Here is a 26240-nt window from a genome sequence, read left to right as displayed (position 1 = left end):
GAATTCTGCCAGACATTCAAAGAGGAGTTGGTGCCAATCCTTTTGACACTATTCCACAAGATAAAGAAGGAATCCCTGCTAATTCATTCTATGAAGCCAGCATCACCCTAATACCAAAATCAGGAAAGGACACAACCAAAAAAAACAAACTACAGACCGATATCCTTGATGAACACAGACGCTAAAATCCGTAACAAAATACTTGCTAACTGAATCCAACACATATCAAAAAGATAATCCACCATGATCAAGAGGGTTTCATACCAGGGACGCAGGGATGGTTTAATATGTGCAAGTCAATAAATGTGATATGCCACATAAACAGAATTAAAAACAAAAATCACATGGTCATCTCAATAGATGCAGAAAAAACATTCAACAAAATCCAGCATCCCTTTATGATTAAAACTCTCAGCAAAATCTGCATACAAGGGACATACCTCAGTGTAATAAAGGCCATCTATGACAAACTCACAGACAACATAATGTTGAATGGGGAAAAGTTGAAAGCATTCCCCCTGAGAACTGGAACAAGACAAGGATGCCCACTCTCACCACTCCTCTTCAACATAGTACTGGAAGTCCTAGCCAGAGCAATCAGACAAGAGAAATAAAGTGCACCCAAACTGGAAAAGAGGAAGTCAAACTGTCACTGTCTGCTGACAATATGATGGTTTACCTTGAAAACCCTAAAGACTCCTCCAGAAAGCTCCTAGAACTGATAAAACAATTCAGCAAAGTTTCTGGATACAATATTAATGTGCACAAATCAGTAGCTCTTCTATACACCAACAGCAACCAAGCAGAGAATCAAACCAAGAACTCAACCCCTTTTACAATAGCTGTAAAAAAAAAAACCCTTAGGAATATAACTAACCAAGGAGCTGAAAGACCTCTACAAGGAAAACTACAAAACACTGCTGAAAGAAATCATAGATGACACAAACAGATGGAAACACATCCTATGCTCATGGATGGGTAGAATCAATATTGTGAAAATGAACATACTGGCAAAAGTAATCTACAAATTCAGTGCAATCCCCATCAAAATACCACCATCATTCTTCACAGAACTAGAAAAAAACAATTCTAAAATTCATATGGAACCAAAAAAGAGCCCGCATAGCAAAAGCAAGACTAAGCAAAAAGAACAAATCTGGAGGCATCACACTACCTGATTTCAAACTATACTATAAGACCATAGTTGCCAAAACAGCATGGTACTGGTATAAAAATAGGCACATAGACCAATGGAACAGAATAGAGAATCCAGAAATAAACTCAAATACAGCCAACTGATCTTTGACAAAGCAAACAAAAACAAAGTGGGGAAAGGACACTCTTTTCAACAAATGGTGCTGGAATAATTCGCTAGCCACATGTAGGAGATTGAAACTTGATGCTCATCTCTCACTTTATACAAAAATCAACTCAAGATAGATTAAGGACTGTAAGACCTGAAACTATAAAAATCCTAGAAGATAACATTGGAAAAAGCCTTCTAGACATTGACTTAGGCAAGGATTTCATGACCAAGAACCCGAAAGCAACTGCAATAGAAGGAAAGATAAATAGTTGGGACTTAATTAAACTAAAGAGCTTTTGCATGGCAAAAGGAACATTGAGTAAACAACCCACAGAGTGGAAGAAAATCTTCACAATCTATACATCTGACAAAGGACTAATATCCAGAATCTACAATGAACTCAAACAAATCAGTAAGAAAAAAAAATCCCATCAAAAAGTGAGCTAAGGACATGAATAGACAATTTGCAAATGAAGACATACAAATTGCCAACAAACATAAAAATGCTCAATATCACTAATGATCATGGAAATGCAAGTCAAAACCACCATACCATACCACCTTACTCCTGCAAGAATGGCCATAAAAAAAAAAGTAGATGTTGGCATGGATGCAGTGAAGAGGGGAACACTTCTGCACTGCTGGTGGAAAAGCAAACTAGTATAGCCACTATGGAAAACAATGTGGAGATTCCTTAAAGAACTAGAAGTAGAAATACTATTTGATCCAGCAGTACCACTACTGGGTATCTACCCAGAGGAAAAAGAGTCATTACATGAAAAAGATACTTGCACATGCATTTTTATAGCAGCACAATTCACAATTGCAAAATCGTGGAACCAACCCAAATGCCCATCAATCAATGAGTGGATAAAGAAACTGTGGTATATAGATGCAATGGAGTACTACTCAACTATAAAAAGGAATGAATTAACAGTATTTGCAGTGACCTGGATGAGATTGGAGACTATTAGTCTAAGTGAAGTAACTCAGGAATGAAAAACCAAACATCATATGTTCTCACTGATGTGTGGGAGCTAAGCTAAGAGGACTCAAAGGCACAAGAATGACACAATGAACTTTGGGGACTTGGGGGCAAGAATGGGAGGGGTGCTAGGGATAAAAGACTATAAATATGGTGCAGTGTGTTGCTCAGGTGATGGGTGCACCAAAATTTCACAAATCACCACTAAAGAGCTTATGTTACCAAATACCACCTATACCCCAAATACCACTTGTACCCCAGATACCACCTGTACCCCAATAATTTATGGAAAAATAAATTTAAAATTATTTTTAAATTTTTCATGGGTACATATAGTAGTTATATATGTGTATAAGGTATATGAGATGTTTTGATACAGGCATGCAGTGTGAAGTAAGCACATCATGGAGAATGGGGTATCCATCCCCTCAAGCATTTATCCTTTGAGTCACAAACAATCAAATTACACACTTTAAGTTGCTTTAAAATATAAAATTATTAACTATAATCACCCTATTGTGCTATCAAATAGGTCTTATTCTTTTTTCAGTACCCATTAACCATCCTCACCTCCCCTGCAAAGGGATTTAATACAGGTATTTTGGACTTACACAATAATTACACCATAAGAAGAGCTGGGGGGAAGGAAGGGCATGCTACTTCTAAATGGTTTTATCCATTAAAGGAATTAGTTGTATGCAACAGAAATGGACTCTAGCTGGTTGAAGCAGAAAAAGACTTTATTAAAATTGTGTACTGTGTCGAAGTAATAGGAGGATCTTCCGGATAACATTACTGAGCCAAGGATTGTTCAGACACATACACTAACTAGCTCAGGTCTGTGAAGTTCATCTATATAAAAAAGGATCAGCTTGTGTTCCTGCTACAGACACATTCCTTGCTCATGCAGGCAAATGGAGATGTGCTACCTGCATCCCTGTGGAGTTGCGGTGGAGGTCTCTACTCCTCCAACCATTGGATTCCTGGTGCCTTTCTCCATGCAAATCTACCCCACCTTTTGCCACTCCTCATTTATTCATGGCACCAAAATCTCAACTTCCATTTATCATTCCTGTGACAGAGAATGAAAAAAGTGCTTAAGGGAAATCATAGACTCACAATGATCCACTAGGATGAATGCAGGAACTGAAACAGTTCTGGGACCTTAGGAATATGGTATAATTAATGTATCTTACATAATATACAGTCTCCACTGAATGCGTTAGGTAATCAGTGAACACTGTTACACCACTGCCCTGAGGAACCTTCTGGTTTCTGTCTCATGAACCTGCTTGACCATTCTTGTATTTTTGCATTTTTAAAATAGTATTGAGACATTTCTTCCAACCTTGAGCAGCATAATATTTAACAGTGAAAGCAGTGAAAGAGAGTAAGAACAGGGATTCTTGATACTACCATTAGTTTGCAATATGGTGCAAAAATTATTGCCATTGCATTAATAGCCAAGCTGTCTGGGAGCCCTTGGGAACTCTTCTACCTCATATCATCTTAATTACCTATAAAATATAAATAAAACAATTGTTTGTCTCGGTTTCCTTGGGAATACCCTGGTTCCTAGTTGTCCCAGTGCAATTATCGATAATGTCCCAGTTTGGTAAATTCTATAATCACCCTGTTTATAAAGGTCGCCTTTCCTCTGGGTATCATTATCTCAGTAAATCTCTATAGATGTTTGAATCCATAACTAGTTTAACGAATATTCCCTAATGTTTGGGGCAGATGTTTTCTAATTTTTTGCTTGTTTTCCACTCCTGCCTTTTGATGCATTGATGTAGGTTGCCATTGCCTCTCAAGCATGCTTTCATCTGGGACACTGACATTGGCTACCTTTTCCTCCATGAACATATTAGCAGGCAGGCCCTATATTCTTTTATTCCTTTCTATTCCATGATTAGCATCCCTAATGGCGCATACCCAAAATTACAGCCTTGGCACACTGTGGAAATGTGTAATGGTTAGAAGGAAACTCATGATGTAATGTTACATAAAAGGAGAGAGACTTGAAACTATTTCCATGTGTGGCACTAATTATGATTTTTTAATAGCTGTGACTAGAAACATAGTATTTTGAATTGGTAACAGTAGTTATCACCTCCTGGGGAAACAATATTATGAAACAAATATTATTTTGTCTTTTACTCATACAAATTTGCCTTTATTCCACAATTCATCATATAACAGAGAAAGGATGTTTTTAAAATAATACAATGGTGTTAGTTATCCCTTTGCCTTAAGGAGTGTAGAATCCACAAGTTTCTAGAGGTGCTCTGGCAAAATCATTTAGTATGTGGATTTTAGATCAGTGACAAACCTCTCCAGCTTTATTTACATATGGAAAGAGACTCTGAGAGACATTTTCAAGGCCTCTCTACAGTGAGTTTAGTGGCTCCACAAGAGGGATGAGAATCAAGGTCATCTTTGGTTATCCAGAAAACTCCTCATCAGTGACTTTGAGGATCTCCTAAATTTGTCAAGCTTTGCATTAACCAGTTCACAATGAACCCAAGGAAATATGGAGCTTTGTGCATCACTGGAATTGATGGCTTGTTCTGGGCCATCTCATGTTTCTTCTTAACATTCTCAGCATGGGTTGTATTATCTAATCCAGACATAAAACAACCAGTTAAGTGTTGTGGATGATCTCTGAGTAACTTGATCTGCCAATGTCTCCCCATGAGATTTCTTGTCTCTTCAGTGGCAGCCAAAATAATTTAGTGAAAAGAACATGACTTTTCAAGTCAGGTTGTCTTGGGCTTGAATCTTCAGTCTACCACTTAATAGCTTTATGTCTCTGGACAACAGCTTTTTTTTTTTTTTTTTTTTTAAACCCCTGTGACTCTGTTTGCCTAGAATAATCACAACTTCTCATTGATTATTGGGAACATTTTAAAAGTTTCCTCTACGGTGCCTGATTTGTAACAGGTACTTAGTCATAGTTAGCCATGTGGTCTGCTCTAGCAGTTGGGAATTAAAAGGTTGACAAGTATCTTGGTTTTCAATTAATTTTCTATGAATGCAGAGGTGTACTCAGTTTAGGGGGTGTCAGTCTTACTTCCAAGTCAGGTGGAGAGAGAGGACTGGCAGTGTGACTCAATCCATTGGCGCTACTGCCTTTTGTGTCTCATTGCTATGGTAAAGCTGGTTCTGCTCAGCTTGCTGTTGAGAAAATCCTGTGGATGATCTGGATTCCTGCCGGCACTGCAGTGGTTCCTGCTTGGTCTACCAGATGTTCTGTTTTGGTCATTGTCCTTCTAATACTATGCCAGAGTGGCTAAGTCTGTAGGGCTTCCTATCTCAGTCTTTCCCCCTTAAAATTAGGCTTGCCTTGAGTTTGTGGCACCTACTTAAGAAAAGCCAATTATTATTATTATTTTTTTTCAATTTCTCTTTGGTGTGCTCACTGTCATTTTCTTTCAGCATCTCTTGCTGTGTAGTATCCTGGTTGAGCCCAAATTTCCCTAACCTTGGATTTTGAGGGAATAGGGGCTGGATTCTTCATTCTTTCCTCTTTGAAAAATCTGAGCTTCTTATGCAGGGTGATACATTCTCTACATAAAGCTTTCCAGAGGAGGGGCAACCTTTCTTCTAGCTGAAAAGTGACTGCTGCTTTTACATTTGCATAATCAAGAGGAACCACACAGGTGAACTGTCACAGAACAGAGATCAGCTCCTAGGTGACTTTCTTTTTAGGTTTCTTCTTAAATCGAGAGGTCACTCCAGAATAAAAATCAAATAAAGCAAAACAAAGCAAACAAAACTCGTCTGCCTCATCAGTCACCATCATTAGAGCTATTATATTTCATAAATTCTAGGGCAACACTGACAGTAAATGCAGCATTATTTTATGTTCCACTAAGGAAAATACAAAAGTAGTAGACGAAGAATAAAACAAGAAACCTTTGCCAATTAAACTATGATGCATGCTTGATTGTAAGACCCATCGAAATTACAGAGATATTAAAATATGAAAATAAAACAAAAACAGCCAAACCTGAGTCTTACAGTTGGTGAAAAAACGATAAATGACTTCCACATCAGTAAGAATTAAAGAACCTCCTTCTTCAGTTGGTGATCAGGAGACTAACCAGACCAGACGGCATCCTGTCGATTCAGAGGGAGGTTAAGAGGTTTGGGGTAAGGAAGCGAGGAGGAGGGAATAATGAGGTGGCCGTGCTTGGTATGTGTTAAATCCAAGCATGTTAAATTCATGAGTGAGAAACCCCCTGCTTTAAATCCTTCATACACACACACACACGCACACACACACGTGCGCGCACACACACGTTTCTTCCTCGTTTCCATCTGGACTTTGTTGAAAACCTCAGGTCAAGCCAGCCTGGAAAAAAAAAAAAAAGAAAAAATACAGTGGAGCGACCTTCTACAGCATGACATCATGTCTCCCCTGTTTCTCATTATAGAGTTGAGTTTCAGATGTTAAAATCATATCCTCCTTACCCCTCACTGCTTTCTTCTTGCCTTCCCCCACACAATCCCAATTTGATGGAGTTCCATTGTTTTTACAGTTAAACCGCAGTGCCAGACGCACAAAATTATTAACCTGACATTGGGAAAACACATCTTATGAGTCAGACTTCAGCTTCTATAATTTTTTAACTCGGCAGAGTTTCTAGTGTATTTCTTCACCAGCTGCCAACCTATAACTTCTTTTTAAGTTTTTAGTTTTGCCCTACATACAAGAGGTTATATTTCATAAAATAAAACTCTGGGTTTGTTAAACAGCGTTACTTAATTTACATAATTTCTTAGGCACAGATGTGAAATTGTGACAGGAGTTACAGAACAATGTGTACAGTTTAAAAAATTAACAAAATAGTAAAATAGTTTTAAATTTATAAAATAGTGACAATTTTGAAAATTTATAAAATAGTGACATAATTAAAAAAATTAAAAATGGTGAAGATAAGCCACAAAAATGGAATAATGCTTGTTCTTCTCACTAGAAAATATAGAAAGGCTGTATAAGAATTTTGGCTACAACATACAGTAATTTCTAAAATCTTAATCTAAAAATATCCAAATTATATGAAAACTTAGTTAAAAAATTTAAAGACTAATTTATAGTGAAACTACAATTTGAAATATATTACATTATTTTTAATATTAGTAACTGTAGTCCCTAGTGTTTTATTAAAGAGGAACATTTGTGCAAGGTACTTAATATCAGCGGAAAATGGCAAACTAGCCATTTCTAAAATAAGTTACATTTCTATAGAATGATGACAATGAGATATGCGAAGCTGTCATTGTCTACCCCTCTGCCAGATGTAAGCGTCTATTCATAGAAGAGTTGTAGAAAACTGGAAAATGAGTGAAAGGAAAATAGCATGGTTGATCCTGGAAATGTAACTGATGGGTGAAGTGCTTTAGGTATGAATAGACAGGGAGAAGCCAGATGGAAAAGCAGAGTTATAAATACATACAAAACTTACAACTCCACAAAAGAAACATATTCTTTCTTAATATCTAAAGATATTTTCAAAATATATAATCATTGGCCAGGCGCGGTGGCTCAGGCCTGTAGTCCTAGCACTTCGGGAGGCCAAGGCGGGCAGATCACTTGAGGTCAGGAGTTCAAGACCAGCCTGGACAGCATGGTGAAAGTCCATCTCTACTAAAAATACAAAAATTAGCTGAGCATAATGGCATGTGTCTGTAATCCCAGCTACTCAGGAGGCTGAGGCAGGAGAACTGCTTGAACCTGGGAGGCGGAGGTTGCAGTGAGCCGTGATCACGCCATTGCACTCCAGTCTGGTCGTTGCAGTGAGGCTTCCTCTCAAAACAAACAAAAAAAATTAGCTGGGCATGGTGGCATGTGCCTGTAGTCCTACTTATTCAGAAGGATGAGGCATGAAGATTGAGCACAGGAATTTGAGGCTGCAGTGAGCCAAGATCATGCCACTACGCTCCAGTCTAGGCAACAGAGCAAATCCCTGTCTCTAAGAAAAAACAAAAGAAAAATTTAAAATAAACAAACAGCTAATAGAAAATATTTTTAAAACTGTGTAAGATACTGATAGTTCTCTACTTATCTGTGCTGTCATTTTATATAATATATAATTTTTAATTGGGCCCACGGTCCACCAGTGAAAGAATACATTTCCTAGGATCCCTTGATTCTAGACGTGGACATGCGATCAAATTCTGGTCAGCATGGCAGGTGGCAGTGATGTTTGCAACTTACACTTTGCAAATCCTTTTCTTCCTCCTTATGCTGCTTCTGTGGGATAGAATGTGGTTATGATGCTAGGACCTACAAGAGTGATCTGAAATCACGATGGGAAACTGCCTATTGTGGAAACTGTTGTGGGTACAGCAAAGAAGAAAAAGACCAAGCACCCTCAGCCCTAGACTGCCTGCATGGACATATACCTCATTTTAGCCACTGTTGGTTAGGACCTCTCATCTATAGCAACTGAACAGGATTTCTAACAAATACGCCTCTTTTCTTATGTTAAGTAGGAAAAAACTCAAATTCGAGATTATTGAAAAATGATGACGAGGATATTGGATATCAGATCTTATGTGCTGGAAACTAAAAATATACCCAGAATATATTCTCTTGGTGCATTTTTTTAATTAAATAAGGAGGAATGAAACTAAGCTAACATTCATCAAAGAGTTAGAAAATATTCAAATTAATCTAAGGAAAGCAAGAGAAAAAAATTATAGAAGCAGAAATTAAGACAGAGAAACTGCCAATAAAGTTAAATATATAGTGTGAAAACAAAACATTGCAAAATAATTTTCTCCAAGATGGATACAGACTTGAGTCATTTTTATGAGTTTTTTTCAAATCTTCTGATAACTGGCACTTGCCATGGCACGTGAAATATTCCAGAGTCTACAAGAGGAAAGAAAGTTTTGTAATTTATTATATAATGCTAGCTTAACACTGATACCCGAATCTGACAAAACAGACAACTTTTTTTTTTTTTTTTTTTTTTTTTTATACTTTAAGTTCTAGGGTACATGTGCATAATGTGCAGGTTTGTTACATATGTATACTTGTGCCATGTTGGTGTGCTGCACCCATCAACTCATCCTTTACATCAGGTATAACTCCCAATGCAATCCCTCCCCGCTCCCCATAATAGGCCCCAGTGTGTGATGTTCCCCTTCCCGAGTCCAAGTGATCTCATTGTTCAGTTCCCACCTATGAGTGAGAACATGCGGTGTTCGGTTTTCTGTTTTTGTGATAGTTTGCTGAGAATGATGGTTTCCAGCTGCATCCATGTCCCTACAAAGGACACAAACTCATCCTTTTTTATGGCTGCATAGTATTCCATGGTGTATATGTGCCACATTTTCTTAATCCAGTCTGTCACTGATGGACATTTGGGTTGATTCCAAGTCTTTCCTATTGTGAATAGTGCCGCAATGAACATATGTGTGCATGTGTCTTTATAGCAGCATGATTTGTAATCCTTTGGGTATATACCCAGTAATGGGATGGCTGGGTCATATGGTACATCTAGCTCTAGATCCTTGAGGAATCGCCATACTGTTTTCCATAATGGTTGAACTAGTTTACAGTCCTATCAACAGTGTAAAAGTGTTCCTATTTCTCCACATCCTCTCCAGCACCTGTTGTTTCCTGACTTTTTAATGATTGCCATTCTAACTGGTGTGAGATGGTATCTCATTGTGGTTTTGATTTGCATTTCTCTGATGGCCAGTGATGATGAGCATTTTTTCATGTGTCTGTTGGCTGTATGCATGTCTTCTTTTGAGAAATGTCTGTTCATATCCCTTGCCCACTTTTTGATGGGGTTGTTTGTTTTTTTCTTGTAAATTTGTTTGAGTTCTTTGTAGGTTCTGGACATTAGCCCTTTGTCAGATGAGTAGATTGCAAAAATTTTCTCCCATTCTGTAGGTTGCCTGTTCACTCTGATGGTAGTTTCTTTTGCTGTGCAGAAGCTCTTTAGTTTAATTAGATCCCATTTGTTAATTTTGGCTTTAAAACAGATAAAATTAAAACTCTACATTTATGATCACTGAGGCAAAACTTGCTAAAATGCTTACTATAGGAAAAAAATTCTGTTTCCAATTACATGGCAAAAAACTACCTAAAATGTTTATGAAAGACAAGAATAAAACTGTGTTTACCATATAAAGGCAAAAAAACTACCTCAATATTTTACAAACCAAATGTAGAACTATGTTAAAAATGATATCTAAGAATATGAAATAATAGAAACACTATTAGCACAATGTATCATGACATCACTAGATCAAAGGAAAAAAATTTGAACATTTTTATAAATTCTGGAGATGCATTTTCTATACTTTTTTTTTGAGACAGAGTCTTGCTCTGTTGCCCAGGCTGGAGTGCAGCGGCACAATCTCTGCTCACTGCAACCTCTGCCTCCCAGGCTCAAGCAATTCTCATGTCTCAGCCTGTAGCTGGGACTACAGGCCAAGTGCCACCATGCCCAGCCAATTTTTGTATTTTTAGTAGGCTAGTCTCGAACTCCTGGCCTCTCCCAAAATACTAGTATTATAGGTATAAGCTCTATAAGTATTTTTTAATACTTAGAGATGCAAAATTGTATATCCAACCATGACAAAACAAGGAAAACTAACATGGTAGCAAACAGTGCTCTCTCATAACACTAACATCGTACCAAGCCCACAAGGAGGACAGGAACACTGGTTTTCATTACTTTTTAAAGGTAGTTTTTTTTAACAGTTCTAGCCAAGAACAAGTCTATAATATTACCATTTCTCAGTGATATTTTGAATGTAAACAAAAATGACAACACAAAATCCTGGAAGGAAAATAATAGAGATAATGATATTTTCCTCTACATGAGAAACAACATTGGTAAGTATTATGGAAAAATATATAATTAAAATTTACGTAATACCAATTCTAGATTAGCTAAGGAAAAAAACATAAAACAATGAGAGACTCAAATAAAAATGAATAAATGGAGACACACAGTATGTTTCTAATAGGATGATCCAGTATGTTAACAATCCTCCTCAGGTTGATTTATATATTTAATGTAACTTCAAGCAAAACCCCACCATGAATATTTTGGGCCTATCCAAATTTTTTTGGAAGTACAGGAAGTCAAGAATACAGAATAATATGTACAATAAACATTTTTAGCTTTGTCTATGTTGAGGTAATTGATACAGTAAAATGTACAAATCTTGATTTTACAGCTCAGTGCATTTTTATGAATGTATATATCCCTTGTGATTATCACACAAGATATAAAACATTTTCACACTCCTAGAAAGTTCCCTCATGTTCCCTGCTAATCAACAGTCCCAACTCGGAGATCATTATGACTTTTATCACCATAAATTAGTTTTGCCTGGTATTGAATTGCATAAAAATGGGAGCCTATAGTATATACTCTTTCGTGTCTCTTTTTGACCATCACCCATGTAGCTGTGTGTATCAATCATTTGCTCTTTCTTATTGCTGTGTGGCAGTGCATGGTATGACTCCATAACTTGCTGATTCATTTTTCTCTGGATGTACATTGTGTTATTTCCAATTTTGGACTTTTGGAAATAAAGCTGCCATAAACATTCTTGAGTACGTCTTTTTGTGGCTATATACTTTCATGTCTCTTAAGTATATACATAGAAGTGAAATTTCTGGGTCATAGGATAGATGAACTTGATTAGCAACTGGCAAACATCTTTCCAAAGTGATTTTACCGTTTTTCTTTCCCCTCTCCCATCATTGTATGTGAAACCCAGTTGCTCTATATCCTCATCAGCACTTCTATTGCTGGTCTTTTAACTTTAGTCATTTTGCTTGTGTGAAATTGTATCCCATCATTTAAATTTTCATTTTCCTGGTGAATAATGACATTGACTATCTTTTTATTTGTTTACTTTCTATTCAAACATTTTGCCTTGTGAAGTGACAGATGGAGTCTTTTGCTTGTTTTAGTTGTCTGCTCCTTATTGATTTGCAGGTATTTAAAAATATGTATGTTGGGCACAGATCTTTTTTTGTTAGGCATATGTGTTGTAAATATTTTACCCCAGTGTGTGACTTGCCTGTTTGCTTTATTGATGAGAAGTGACTTTCTGATGAGTGGTATCACTTTTGATTCAGTCTATTTTCTTTTAAAGCTAGTCCTTTTTGTATATTGTCCAATAAATAATCTCTCACCCCAGGGTTGCAAAGATATTCCCATATGTTTTCCTACCAAGGCTTTAAAATTTTAGTCTTCACATTTAAATCTCTGATACTTCCTTGAATAAATTTTTGTGTACGATGTAAGAAATGGATAAAGATTAATTTGGAAGATGTCTAGTTGTTCCAGGACCATATATTAAAAATTAAGTTCCACAGTGAGAACACTTGGACACAGGAAGGAGAACATCACACACTGGGGCCTGTTGTGGGGTGGGGGGAGGGGGAGGGGGGAGGGATAGCATTAGGAGATACACCTAATGTAAATGACGAGTTAATGGGTGCAGCACACCAACACGGCACATGTATACATATGTAACAAACCTGCACGTTGTGCACATGTACCCTAGAACTTAAAGTATAATAAAAAAGAAAAAAATTAAGTTCCAGTTTATAAGCAAGATAATCTCTCCATTTATTTAGATCTTATTTAATTTTATTCAGTCATGTTTTATAGTTTACAGTGCTTTTGTCAGAAATCAAAGGCTCATATTTTTGTGGGTCTATTTCTCTAGTTCCTTTGATCTATTTGCCTAGCTTTAACAACAATAGCACATTGCCTTGTTTATTGTAATTTTGTAGTAACTACCGAAACCCGGTATTGTAAGTTCTCCAGCATTGCTGTTCTTGAATTTCTTGGTTATATCAGGTCATTTGCATCTTCATATAAACCTTATAATCAGCTTGTATATCTTTACTAATAAAAGCCTGCTGATATTTTGACTGGGAATATGTTGAATTTTTAGAGCAATATGGAGAGGACTGGCAAATTAACAATATTGAGTCTTCTAGTTCATGAGCATGATAATCTCTCCATTTATTTAGATCTTATTTAATTTTATTCAGTGATGTTTTATAATTTTCAGTTAAGAGGCTTTGTATAATTTTCATTAGATTCCCACCCTAGGTTTTTACACTTTTTGATGCCCATGTATGTAATGTTTAAAAAAAATTATTCCTAATTGCTGCGGCTAGTGTTCAGAAATACTCTTGATTTTTGTTCGCTTACCTTATAACCAGCAGTGTTGCTAAAATTCACATATTATTTATTGTCAATAAATCTTCGGCTTATTTATAGATTTCTTTGGAATTTCCATGCACATAACCATGTCAAGTACAGAGCGTTACTTCTTCCTTTCCAATGCTTAGAACTGTTATTTCTTTTTCTTGCCTTATTTCAACGGGTAGAACCACCAGTATGATGGTCAATAGAAACAATAATAGTGAATATTTACATTAAATTTCCTATTAGCTGTACCATTGTTTTGGTAGATAACCTTTATAGATTAAGTTCTTCCTTATACCTACCATGTTAAGAGTATCCTTTTAAGTAAAAAGGTGTCAAATTTTATGAAATAATTTTTCTCTATCCAATGATAACATTTTGTGGTTTATTTTTCTGAATCATTTGATGTGAATTAAACTGACTGATTTTAAATGTTATGCCAACTTTGCATTCATTGAGTAGCTAGACTTGTTTATGATATATTATCCTTCAAATATATTACTGGATTCAATTATTTTGCATAGGATTTTTCTATGTTAACGAGGAATATTGGTCTATAATTTTTCTTTTTCTTAAATAGTCTTGTCATATTTTGGTAGGATGGTTATGTCAGCCATATAGAATGAGTCAACATGTACTCTTTCTATTTTCTGAAAGTTTATGTAGAACTGGTATTTCTTAAATGCTTGGCAGAATTTTTTTCTTTATTTTGTTTTGGCTTGTGTGTCTCTTTGAAGATTGTTAATTTCAGGTCTTGTCTCATAACTCTCTCCCTCTCAGTTTTTTTTAATGTTCTTTTTTCTCTGTTCTAATTTCTATTTCTATTGATCTGTCTTTAAGTTCACTCATCATTTCTTCTGCTGCCCTTCTAGCCTGGCATTGTCCATCTAATGAATGTCTAATTTTAAATATTACTTAAAATTATTTATTTTTATTTGATGAATAAAAATTTTATATATTTATGGTGCACAAACATATTTTGATATATGTATACATTGTGGAATGGTTAAATCATGCTAATTAACATATGCATTAACTTAAAATATTTTATAATACCTATCTCAGTACTTCCTTTTCTCTGTTGAAATTATCAAGTTTTTCATCCATTAGATCTATTTTTTGCTCTAATTTTAAGAGATACTTTTAGTAGTGATTTTACAGTCATTTTTGGGTTATCTGTAATCCTTATATAGATTATATTTTTCTTTTGCACAAAAGTTACATTTTCTATATTTTTGCCTTGAGCTGTAACTTTTTATTGTGTTTAAAAACCATGGAGACTCGTGCTCGCTTTGGCAGAACATACACTAAGAAGATTAGCATGGCCCCTGTGCAAGAATGACGCGAATTTGTGAAGCATTCCATTTTCAAAAAAAGAAAAAAATAATAAAAATAAATAAAAACCACAGAGACTGAAGTAAATATTATTTCTTCCAGAAAGGGCATATCTTTTCCTCTAATCAGGCAGCTAGAATGAAAATGGGAGGCTTTTTGCTTTGATCCAATAAGGAATTTAATAGGATTGGGGCTGATTTGGAGATCTAGTTTCAGATTGCCTTTGTTTTCAAGATTTCTTGAGTGTGAAATCTTATCTATGTATATAATAGGCCCTTCCTTCTTGTAGACTTTGGCTTTCTAATCACTTTTCAGTCTTGCCTCCAGCTTCCCAAATGCTTCTGTAAGACACTGAGCAAAAGTCTATGAGAATTGGTGGCAGGAAGGCTCTGCTATCTCTGCATTTGGGGTTTCTAAGGTTCTGCTTCATTATGCCAGCTCACATGGCTGTTAAAAGTTTAACTTTTTTTTCGTACCCTAGAAGATTCTTTCTGCCTAAATTCAGCAAGTGGTCCCAGGAGGAAAGCAGTTCATAGTCTGTGTTCACCCAAGAAGGGCCTGCCCCACTTTGGAAGTCTTTAATTCTTTGCATTCATAGTCCTTCAATGTGTTAAAAATATTAATTTTACTTCATTTTTTCTATTGTTTTGGTGAGAGAAATAGTCTGTCAACATTCTGTATCTGACTTTACTTGAAGTAAAGCTCTGCAATTAAATTGTTGGGGAGAAAAGGAATCTCAAGGTGATGTTTGCATCACAGAATTTTAGAGCATACTATAATTTCACACTGTAGTATTGCACAGAGTAGACCAATGTAGTTTGGTAAGCAGAATAGAAACTCAAAAAATGGGTTTTAGTTTGTGATAAAGATTATTTCCTCCCAAAATTTGTAATGTGTATTTAAGACATATAAAATACCTATTTATTTAAAAAACTTAGAGCCTTTCCTCACCAAGTACTCCAAAAAGAGATTATATAGGAGTTAATTTGAAAAATGAAGCTACAAGAGAAAATATTTTACAAATACAAGAGAACATACCAAGAGATGCAAAAAATAAAAAACAGAAACAGACTCTGCTTACAACATTAGTAAAATATTTCTAAGCATAAAATTAAGAAAAAATGAAAAAGAAGAATAAAAATAGAATTTTTCTGTCTCAAAATTATTACAAATTTAAAAGTCCAACTTCAAAGTAGGTATATTTGCAAAATAAATGATACACAAGTGTTATCACCCTTAATATATAAAAAGCTCTTATCAATCAAGAAAAAAGCAAATAGAAAAATGCTTTAAGAGATAATTCACAAAGACATATCAATGGCTTATGAATATATTTTAAAATTTACATCATTAGTAATCAAAGCTACCTCATACCATTTTTTTTTGTTCTCCTCCTGAGGTGAGAGGGAACTCCTTAATATTTTCATAGACTCTTTTTTATTCTGTATATTTTAGGTGTACAAAACAATATTTTGATATACACAGTGAAATCATTGCTACAGTCAAACCAATGAACATATCCATCATCTCAGTTACTCTTTTTTTGTGCAAAGAGTATCCAAAATCTGCTCTCTTAAATTTCCAGGATACAATACAATATTATTAATGTGCAATACAATATTGTATTAATAATACAATATATCTCCAGACTTATGCATTTTTCTAACTATGTCTTTGTATCCTTTTACCTACATATAACAACTTACCATCAACAGATAAAAGAATTTTACATTTTTGTTCCATCCTCATTTTATGTTTTGATGTCACAATTAACATATTTTTTCCATTAAGGAAATATTGTATCTATCATTATTTATAATACTTTTGTCTTTTGACCTTTATACAAAGTTGTAAGTGATTTAAACACTACCATTATGGTATTATAGTATTCTGCATTTATACATTTACTTTTACCAGTGAATTTTATACTCTTATGTCTTTTTATGTTAGTAATTAGTGTCCTTTCATTTTTTTTTTTTTTTTTTTTGAGATGGAGTCTTGCTCTGTTGCCCAGGCTGGAGTGCAGTGGTGTAATCTCAGCTCACTGCAACCTCTGCATCCCAGGTTCTCCTGCCTCAACCTCCCGAGTAGCTGGGACTACAAGCATGCACCACCATGCCTGGCTAATTTTTGTGTTTCAGTAGAGATGGGGTTTTGCCATGATGACTGGGCTGGTCTTCAACTCCTGACCTCAAGTGATCTGCCCACCTCAGCCTCTCAGAGTGCTGCACCCAGCCTTCTTTCATTTTCATTTGAAGAACTCTCTAGCATTTCTTCTAAGGAAAGTCAATGGTGATGAACTTCCTCAGCATTTGCTTTTCTGAGAAAGTCTTTATTCCTCCTTCATTTCCGAAAGACAGCTTTGGCAGGTATAGTTCTTGACATTCCCTTGTATGTGACATGTTGCTTGTCTTGCTGCTTTCAAAATTCTCTCCTTGACATTGACTTTGGAAAAGCTTATTATAATGTGTCTTGGTGAAGATCTCTTTGGATTGAATCTATTTAGGGACTTTGGGGCTTTATAGATCTGGATTTTCATATCTCTCCCAACATTTGGGCAGTTTTCAGCCATTGTTTCTTTTTTTCTTTTTAAATGTATTATACTTTAAGTTCTGGGATACATGTGCAGAATATGCAAGTTTGTTACATAGGTATATACGTGCCATGGTGATTTGCTGCACCGATCAACCCATCATCTACATTAGGTATTTCCCCTAGTGTTATCCCTCCCCTAGCCCCCCACCCCCTGACAGGCCCCAGTGTGTGATGTTGCCCTCCCTGCGTCCATGTGTTCTCATTGTTCAACTCCCACCTATGAGTGAGAACATGCGGCATTTGGTTTTCTGTTCTTGTGTTTACTGAGAATGATGGTTTCCAGCTTCATCCATGTCCCTGCAAAGGATATGAACTCATCCTTTTTGATGGCTACATAGTATTCCATGGTGTATATGTGCCACACTTTCTTTATCCAGTCTATCATTGATGGGCATTTGGGTTGGTTCCAAGTCTTTGCTATTGTGAACAGTGCCACAACAAACATACATGTGCATGTGTCTTTATAGTAGAACGATTTATAATCCTTTGGTTGTATACCCAGCAATGGGATTGCTGGGTCAAATGGAATTTCTGGTTCTAGATTCTTGAGGAATCGCCACACTGTCTTCCACAATGTTTGAACTAATTTACACTCCCACCAACAGTGTAAAATTCTCCACATCCTCTCCAGCATCTGTTGTTTCCTGACTTTTTAATGATTGCCATTCTAACTCAGCCATTGTTTCTTTAAGCTTTCTCTTCTCTCTCTCTTCTCTATTTTGGAATCTCATAATGCATATACTGATTTGCTTAATGGTGTCCCATAAGTTCCATAGGCTTTCTTCATTTCTTTTCATCTTTTCATTCTTTCATCTCCTCTGACTGGATAATCTCAAAATATCTGTCTTCAAGTTCACAGTTTCTTCTGCTTGCTTTAGTCTGTGGTTGAAGTTCTCCATCGCATTTCTGGTTACATTCACTGTATTCTTCAGCTCCAGAATTTTCTGTCTGGCAACTTTTTAAATGATTTCTATCTCTTTATTGAATCTTTAGTGTTTTTTACGTATTTTTTCCTGACTTCATTGAGTTATCTATTTGTGTTCTCTTATATCTTGCTGAACTTCTTCAAAATAATTATTTAAATTTCTTTCAGGCAGTTTATAGATCTTGATTTCTTGGGGGTTTTTACTGTGTTCCTTTGTGGTGGCATTTTCTCCTCCCTCCCTCCCTTTCTTCCTTCTTTCCTTCCTTTTTTTAATGTTTTAAAAAAGCAAGACTTATAGCCTTGCATTGATGTCTGCATGTTTGATAAAGCAGTCACCTCTTCCAAACTTTACAGCCTGGCTTTGGTGGGAATCGATTTTTATCTGCACCTAAGTGAAAGACTGCAAGCTGGGTGGGGCTGTGGCAGCTTTGTTTCCAGAGGGCGTGCAGGTATAGTCTCCATGTATTGCTCCCCGTTGAGGTCAGCACTGACAAAGACTATGAGGGCCTCAGTGGCCAAGGCTGCAGGTGTTTGTAATGGCAGCAATAACAGTGTGGGCTGTTGGAGTCCCCAGAAGGAAGGTTGTTGTGGTCCTTCTGTTATCCCATTCCTCACAGGAGAGAGTCCTAGCTGAGGGATTCCCTCTTGATACTGGGTCTGGTGTGGGCTTCAGGAGGCTGCAGTGGTTTCAGGCCAGGGAACAGGTGCTCAGAACAGGTGTGGCACCTGGGTCTTGGGATACTGGTGCACTCACAGAGGCATGGGTTTATGCACATCACCTACAGAGCTGGGGTCTAGGACTTTGGGGTGTGCATCTCAAGCCCAGAGAGAGGGGATACAGCAGTAGCTCAGACTATGGGGACAGAGTGCAGCAGTGGTGTGGCCCAAGGGATAGAGTGGTGCTGTGATGACTTAGGTCCCAGGGTATGCGGTAGTACAGCAAAGACCCTAGTTCCTGGGAAAGCAGGGTATTGTAGTATCTCAGGCCCTGGGAGTGGGGGTGGGTTGGGGTGCTGTGGCAGTAAGACCCCAGAATGGTAGGGCGCAGCAGCAATGCAGGTCCCATGGGGTGGGGTCCAGCAGTGACTTGAGCGCAGAGGGATGGAGTTGCTCTTCAGCAACTTGGGCCTAGGGATAGTGGGGTGCTGGGTGTCCCAGGCTTCAGGTGGTAAGGTGAAGTAACAGCAAGACCCCAGAAATGGAGAGGTACTATGCCTACTCAGGCAATCAGGGGTGGAATACAGCATTGGCTCCCTTAGTTGGGCTCAGCACTGGCAAAAACCGCAGGGTGTTGAAGCCTGCAGGTGTCTGCGTGGTGATGAGGACCACTGGGGTCCTCCTGCTTACCTTTTCCCCTCGGAAGAAATCCCTTCTGGCTCTGAGCTGATCCCAACTGAAGAATGGAGTAGTGCAAGCAGGGTGTTTCTACACAGCCATCTTTGGTGTTTTTTGCTTCACTGAGTTTCTGTTACCTGTTTGTTCTACTCTGGAGCTCTCTCAGCAATTTCACTGGCATATAGTTATTAGTTGTTTTTGTGGGGGAGATGAAGATTGGTACCTTCTAGTCTGCCATTCTGCTGGTGCTACTCTCTAATAGGCTTTTAAATGAAAAATTTAACATGAATTAAAACTTAGTCAAGGAATGAATTGCCCACAATGAAGTATTTTTGAATCTTTCAAATAATCAAGTCATCTTTGGTTATTTGTTTGGTGTCTTTTCTTTAGCTCACATTCTTCCATCCTGCCCACCCTTCTGAAAGTCTGACATTCATGAAATCTCCTGAGCATCACTGCACCTGGTATCTACCATGACAACACTGAAGATAATGCTAAAAGATGATTTTCCAAATCCCCAGACCCTCAGGGTGCCTGAGAGATACTGCAATTGCTTCAGTTTTCACCAAATCAAAGCGGTGCTATGTTGTGGGCACAAAGGAGGAGCCTGTACCCTCCCTTCTCTGTATCACACCTTATCACCTGGGTAGCACCATAAGCCTTTGTTTCCTTGGGGAAACAGCTCCTTTACCTCTTTCATATAATACCATCTATTCCAAGTTACAATGCCGGGAACTAAGACAAAATTATACCATATTCCAATTAACCCAATTATAGTTATACCCAGTTATCCCATTTAAAGAGCACCCTGGCAAGCAACGTTCATCTGAACTATTTCTTGTTCCACATAAAATCAATGTAGAAAAATGGACACCTAAGCTATTAGCCCACTCCTTATCTTCCATGTCCAGATATAAAGGAATCTCTTTAATGATCATCTGCAACACCCACCAACAAATTCACAGGCTGAGTTAGGAATTAATCATGCTCCATTCCCTTATCTCTTTCCGAAAATCTTCTTCAAAGTTGGCGAGAACTCTCTGCTTCAACACTTACTGTACTGCTAATACTTGTTTGATCATAGCAAAACCATTTTGCTCATAGCCCTCATTTTCTTTCTCCATGTAAGTCACTATCTTTACCTATATTCCGGAGACACAGTGAAGTACAACTAATTGACTCTAGTCAATCTATAGTGAAACAAGTGGCAGAGAAGCCCAAAAATAAGCATCAGGAAAATCTTAAGACTCTAAGTCAATGAATTAAAGAGCTAAAAGCCTCCATAAGAAAGAGAACTGACCTTCTGAGCTTTTGTCCCTTGGGGAATATTAGTTTTACCTTTTCTGCTAAAATGATGGCAGCCAGGCTGGGAACTTAGGCTAGATTATTTATTTAATGTGACAGCCCCTCCTCTCCTTTCTCTCTCTGCAACCCTTTCCCCATGACCTTTCCAGATTCTTCAAGTTTTTTTTTCTTTTTAATTAAACCTCATCAAAAAATGAGAATTAGGTGAACAGGTATTGAAAACTTGAGTTACCTTTTGTTGCTCTTTGTTTCAAAAAATGTTTAAATATTTCCCAGATGATCTTTACCTATGGAAATTAATGGCAGCAACTGCAGCCTTTAAAAGATGTTAAATCACCTCACTGATGTTCAGAAAAAACAGAAGTTCCGTAGTTCCAACTGCCTGTGTGGCAGGAAGAAAACTGAATTCTTGAAAAAGGCCTGTTAATTACAGCTTTCTCTTGTTATAAGAATGATTGCTCAATGGGAAATGGAAGATCACAAATCTTCCACTTTTGGAACTAAATGATAATAGAGTTTTAATACCCTAACACAAATAAAACCTCCTCCTGAGTGAGCTACTCAAACCCTGCATTGCTTGACTAATGTGTTGAGTTAAGTAGGGAGGCCTGCAATGTAGTAATTTCTCCAAGGAGGCTGCAGGGAGAGGAAAGTACATTCCAGACACCTAATCATTTACAATTGAGTTTAATGAGGTAGTAATTTACAGCTTTCGGGGTGGAAGTATGGAAAGGTCCCTGCCAGGAACTGGACAGACTCTTTAAAATCCTGGAGTTTAACGAAGGCATTAGAGGGTGGTTTCATACAGCCGAACTTGTGTAATTCCATCTGCTCAGTGCTTGGACAGGAAGTAAATGACAGGGCACTTGGGACCTACATCTGGAAACAACATGTTTCAGAGGATTTTATAAATCCTGCAGTAAAAGGAGAAGAAGAAGAAAGAAAAAAACAGAGGTGAAAGGGCATAATTATGGAGGACGAGGAAGTACAACAAAGAAGGGGCTTTGCAGGTTCTTTTCGGTTTGAAAAACAACATTTTCTAATGTCAAGGTCAGCCATTGATAATAATTGACAAAACACACTTATCAAGCCCGATACATGAAAACAGAAGGTACTGAAGCTTCCTTTTTGGACAGGATTTGGATGAAGGCTACAAAGTAGTTCAGGATGCACTGATCTTACCTGAAGACGCCCTTCCAGTCTTCCAGCAGTATAGCAGCTACCTTCTTTGTTGTCATCGTTCCTTGGTTTGTAATATACTGGGTTAATTTTGCTTTCTGTTCACTGTTGCCTTTCAAATACAGCTAGCACATGAAAGGAGTCTGCCTTAAAGAGCAGGAAAAAGCTGAAGGCACGATGACATGTTGTAAGGGTAAAAAGTAGCTGCTAGACTGGTCTTTATATTATATGCCAATGATTGACATAAATCGAGATTTGTTTCTTCTCACTTAGGCTGAATGTTCTTTGTATGTCAATTTATGTTACCCCTGTTTCAACTCTCCCAAGAGAAAGTCTCATGCTCCCCAGTTTCCAAATCCTCAAAAACATTCTCCTGTTCATGACCAAGGGTTCTCATTCTTTCCTCCTCTTGCTGTTTCTGAATATTGGAAAGAAATGAGGTTAGATCAAAGAGAATAGAGAGGAACCATTACATTCCTGGTCATTAAAGAACATGGATCTCGCTTAAAATTCATCCCTTTGTCAGGCTGTTATAAAATATTTTAGAAGGAAATATTGTGTGACTATGTGCCAGGCAGGCAAGTGGCGCTAGCAAGAGAAATCAGATGCATTCATAGTGAGCTATGTTACTTATTGGGATCTCAATCACATTGACAATCCTAATCATTGATAACAATGTTTGAACACTTACTCTATGCTACGTGGTTTACATGCATTATCTCATTTAATTCTTTCAGTAATCCTATGAAACAGATTATACTTTTATCTCAGTTTGCAGATGAGCAAACAGGTGCATAGACGTTAATAGCTCAAAGTCACTAGGATAGTAGGTGGAAGGGAGAATTCAAACTCATCTTTTTGCTCATATATAACTCACATATCATAAGAATTAAGCCTACAGTTTCATCTCTTTTGATGTATTACCTTGAGTTTCATATGTTTGGATGTCATAGGAACTTTTAAAAGATTTGGCCAGAGTGATGGTCCTGATGACGTCAGGGAAACACTTTCAATTCCTCCAAAAAGCAAAAATTTCTATCTTTAAAGTATGTCATATGATACTTGGACTACTGAGTACAGAAAAAAAGGATTTTTTTGTATCATACTTTTTAAAACCATAGACCTTAAATATAGCTCAAAGAAAAAAGAAATTGGTTTTCAAATGCTTTGTTTTCTTGTTTTCCAGAGAAGGAGCTCTTTTCCGTCTTAAGTTTGAATACATTCTTTTGCTGATTAAAAATCAGAAACAAGTTTTTTAGTGTCTCAAGATCTATAGTCTATGTTTTGAAAGTCTGGGTAAAATATCTACACTGGAATAATAATTATTCTTTGCAAAGCTATGTGTGCCTGTCCACAATGAGAACCACGTGACAAGGTGTTTAGTTACGGTTCCAATCCACATGAACTGGGAAGGAGTTTCAAGTTAAATAAATCTTCACATGTGTGACAAAAACAAGGTCCAATATATTCTACTATTGGTAATGCCAGCAAGGAAATCTGAGAAGTGCTAATAAGGGTGGAGAAAATTTGAAAGTTTTAATATTAAGCTCTCATTTCTTTCTCTTTCTGGTCTGCAGAATTAATAGCCTGATTATTGTAATTTCATTGTGTACTGCTAGTTTATTTACAGTTTTGAGAATATTACCCTGCTAATCTTAGAAAAAACCAGTCTCTAACTTGGAAAAAGCATATTTAGTTACCCACAAAACTGTTTTCTTTCTTAAACAGATCACAGAACTAATAAAGTAAGCAATCTCCCATCTTCTGGACCAGTGAATGCAAGCTTACATTAGATTGCTGACATCAGATGTTACTTTCATGATGCTGGAGTTGTGATATGTATTGCCTCTCAAATACATTTGGCATGAGTCAAACATTTAAAAATTAAGTCCATTATTCTTTTTTATCCTTTAGAGAAGTACACTAGTGTCCCATTTATCCAGCATGGTTGGGGACTGAGATCTTTTATTAGACAGATATTTATCCAGAAATTTTACCTTCTCAAATGCCAGTTTTAAACACTTGTGACCAGATTTTATGGATATCTTTCTGGAGTATATGAGTTATCTGCTTGCCTTCTTAAAAAGAAGATGCTGAATACAACTTCGTCTTATCTTTACAACCTCAGATCTTTGTTCTGAATGACATTGACTGGCACTACCCTTTATTCTGCTGCATTGTAGAGTCACTGCTGATGTTTAAAAGGCTATTGAGGTGTGAAGAGCTGTGCTAAGGCTGACTAGACCAGGTCATTTGAGTTCTCGCACAGGCCTTTGGAAATTGTGTGCGTATATGTGTGGGGGCGTGCTCTCTCTGGTACCATCCTCATAATTGGTTGCTTCTACTCTCTTTGGACGGAATACCTCACCCTAAACACGTGGCTCTGAGAGAAGCTGCTAAACTCCGCCTGGGTAAGCTGGGACTTTGTGACATCTGTTTAGGTCATTTGGAGACCGTGGTTGTTCCATTTCTCATTCTGGATTGTGTAGTAGATATCCGAGACTGCCAGATTACTCACCTCTGAGTAAGCAGGCAATTTCTAATGTTATGCTTATTTTGCAAAATATTAAACAATTTCACACTCTCAATCCCGAATCTTTTGTGTGTGTGTGTGTTGTAGGCCTTACTTTACTAATGATACTACTGTCTCTTTCAATCACCCCCATCAGAGGCCCAGGTCATAGCATGGACCTTTGGGACACATTATTTTAAAGCCCAATATCTGAGTTTGAATTTCTTTTCCCCAACTTGATATTTGCATGATCAGAATTAGGTGAACAGGTATTGAAAAGTTGAGTTACCTTTATGTTGCTCTTTGTTTCAAAAAACAGTTTACATATTTCCCAGATGATAGTTACCTATGGAAATTAACGGCAGTAGTTGCAGCCTTTAAAAAATGTTAAATCATATAATCATTGTTTCTGATAGGATGATCCAATATGTTCTCAATCCTCCTCGGGTTAATTTATATATTTAAGTTCAAGCAAAACCCCAACATGAATATTTTGGACCTATCAAAATTTTTTGGGAAGTACAGGAAGTCAAGAATATAGAATAATATGTACAATAAAGATTTTTGGCATTGTTTACATTGAGGTAATTGATACAGTAAATGATCACAAGCTAAGACCCATTTAACAAATATTTTTTGGGTACCTGTTGTGTACCGAAGAACATTCTGGGCTGTTGGGATAGAGTGTACAGCCTAGTTAGTTAACAACAAATAAGCAAGTAAATGCACAGGTGTCAACTGGTGGTGGTGCAGGGGGTGTGTGGGATAGAGTGTAAGTAGTTGAGATGAACTGAAGATGTTTATGAAAGCTGCTTCAGCAGAGTGGTTGGGAGGAAAGCCTGGTAGGAATGCATCCAAGAGAGGATGGGAAGAGCAGAATTGGAGGCACCATGGATAGGTAAGCTTTTATAGAAGTTTTGTAGTAAAGAAAGGCAGAGATGTGTTATGGTAGCTGGGGTAAATGAGGGTTTTGTTTGACCTTCTAGCATTTTTGTATGCTGGTATGAATGAGCAGAGAAGGAATTGAAATGCAGGAGAGAGAGGGAACAATTGTTGAAGCAGTGTTGTTATTGAGTTGGCAAGATGGATGAGATCTACTGCACAAATGAAGGGTGTGGCCTCAGCTCAGACACCAACAGGTCATTCACAGCCCCAGACTGCTAAGAATAAGGCACATATACCAATATATCAGTAGATGTGGTAGCTGGTGCATGTCAATGCCTATTCTGATTGCTTCTGTTTTCTCAGTGAAAAAGGAAGCAGTGTTATCATCTGAAAGAGAACACAGGGTGGATGAATGGGATATTTTTTCTTTCTTTTTTTCTTTTTATTTTTTTAGGAGACAATGTCTTGCTCTGTTGGTCAAGCTGGAGAGCAGTGGCCCAATCAGTGCACTGCAGCCTCGGACTCCTCAGCTCAAGCGATCCTCTTGTCCTCAGCCTCCCGAGTAGCTCGGACTACAGGTATGCACCACTATACTTCACTAATTTTTAAATTTTTTGTAGAGACAGGGTTTTGCTATGTTGCTCGGGCTGGTCTTGAACTCCTAG

The 26240-nt window shown here is 37.2% G+C and overlaps 1 long non-coding RNA gene and 1 pseudogene across 1 annotated transcript; one reads left to right on the top strand and one right to left on the bottom strand.

Moving 5' to 3' along the window:
- Positions 1 to 8094: 8094 nt before the first annotated feature.
- Positions 8095 to 26092, bottom strand: LOC108582340. Its single transcript, XR_001895669.3, has 3 exons — positions 21232 to 26092; positions 19707 to 19957; positions 8095 to 9174 (listed from the first exon to the last, which is right to left on the bottom strand). It is a non-coding gene; the product is annotated as an uncharacterized LOC108582340 (long non-coding RNA).
- On the top strand, positions 14780 to 14875 carry LOC116270135 (annotated as a pseudogene).
- Positions 26093 to 26240: the final 148 nt, after the last annotated feature.

Source organism: Papio anubis, chromosome 13, assembly GCF_008728515.1.
Source record: "Papio anubis isolate 15944 chromosome 13, Panubis1.0, whole genome shotgun sequence".
Lineage (NCBI taxonomy): Eukaryota > Metazoa > Chordata > Mammalia > Primates > Cercopithecidae > Papio > Papio anubis.
The sequence above is the reverse complement of the archived record's forward strand: the minus strand, read 5'-3'. Positions and strand labels throughout refer to the sequence as shown.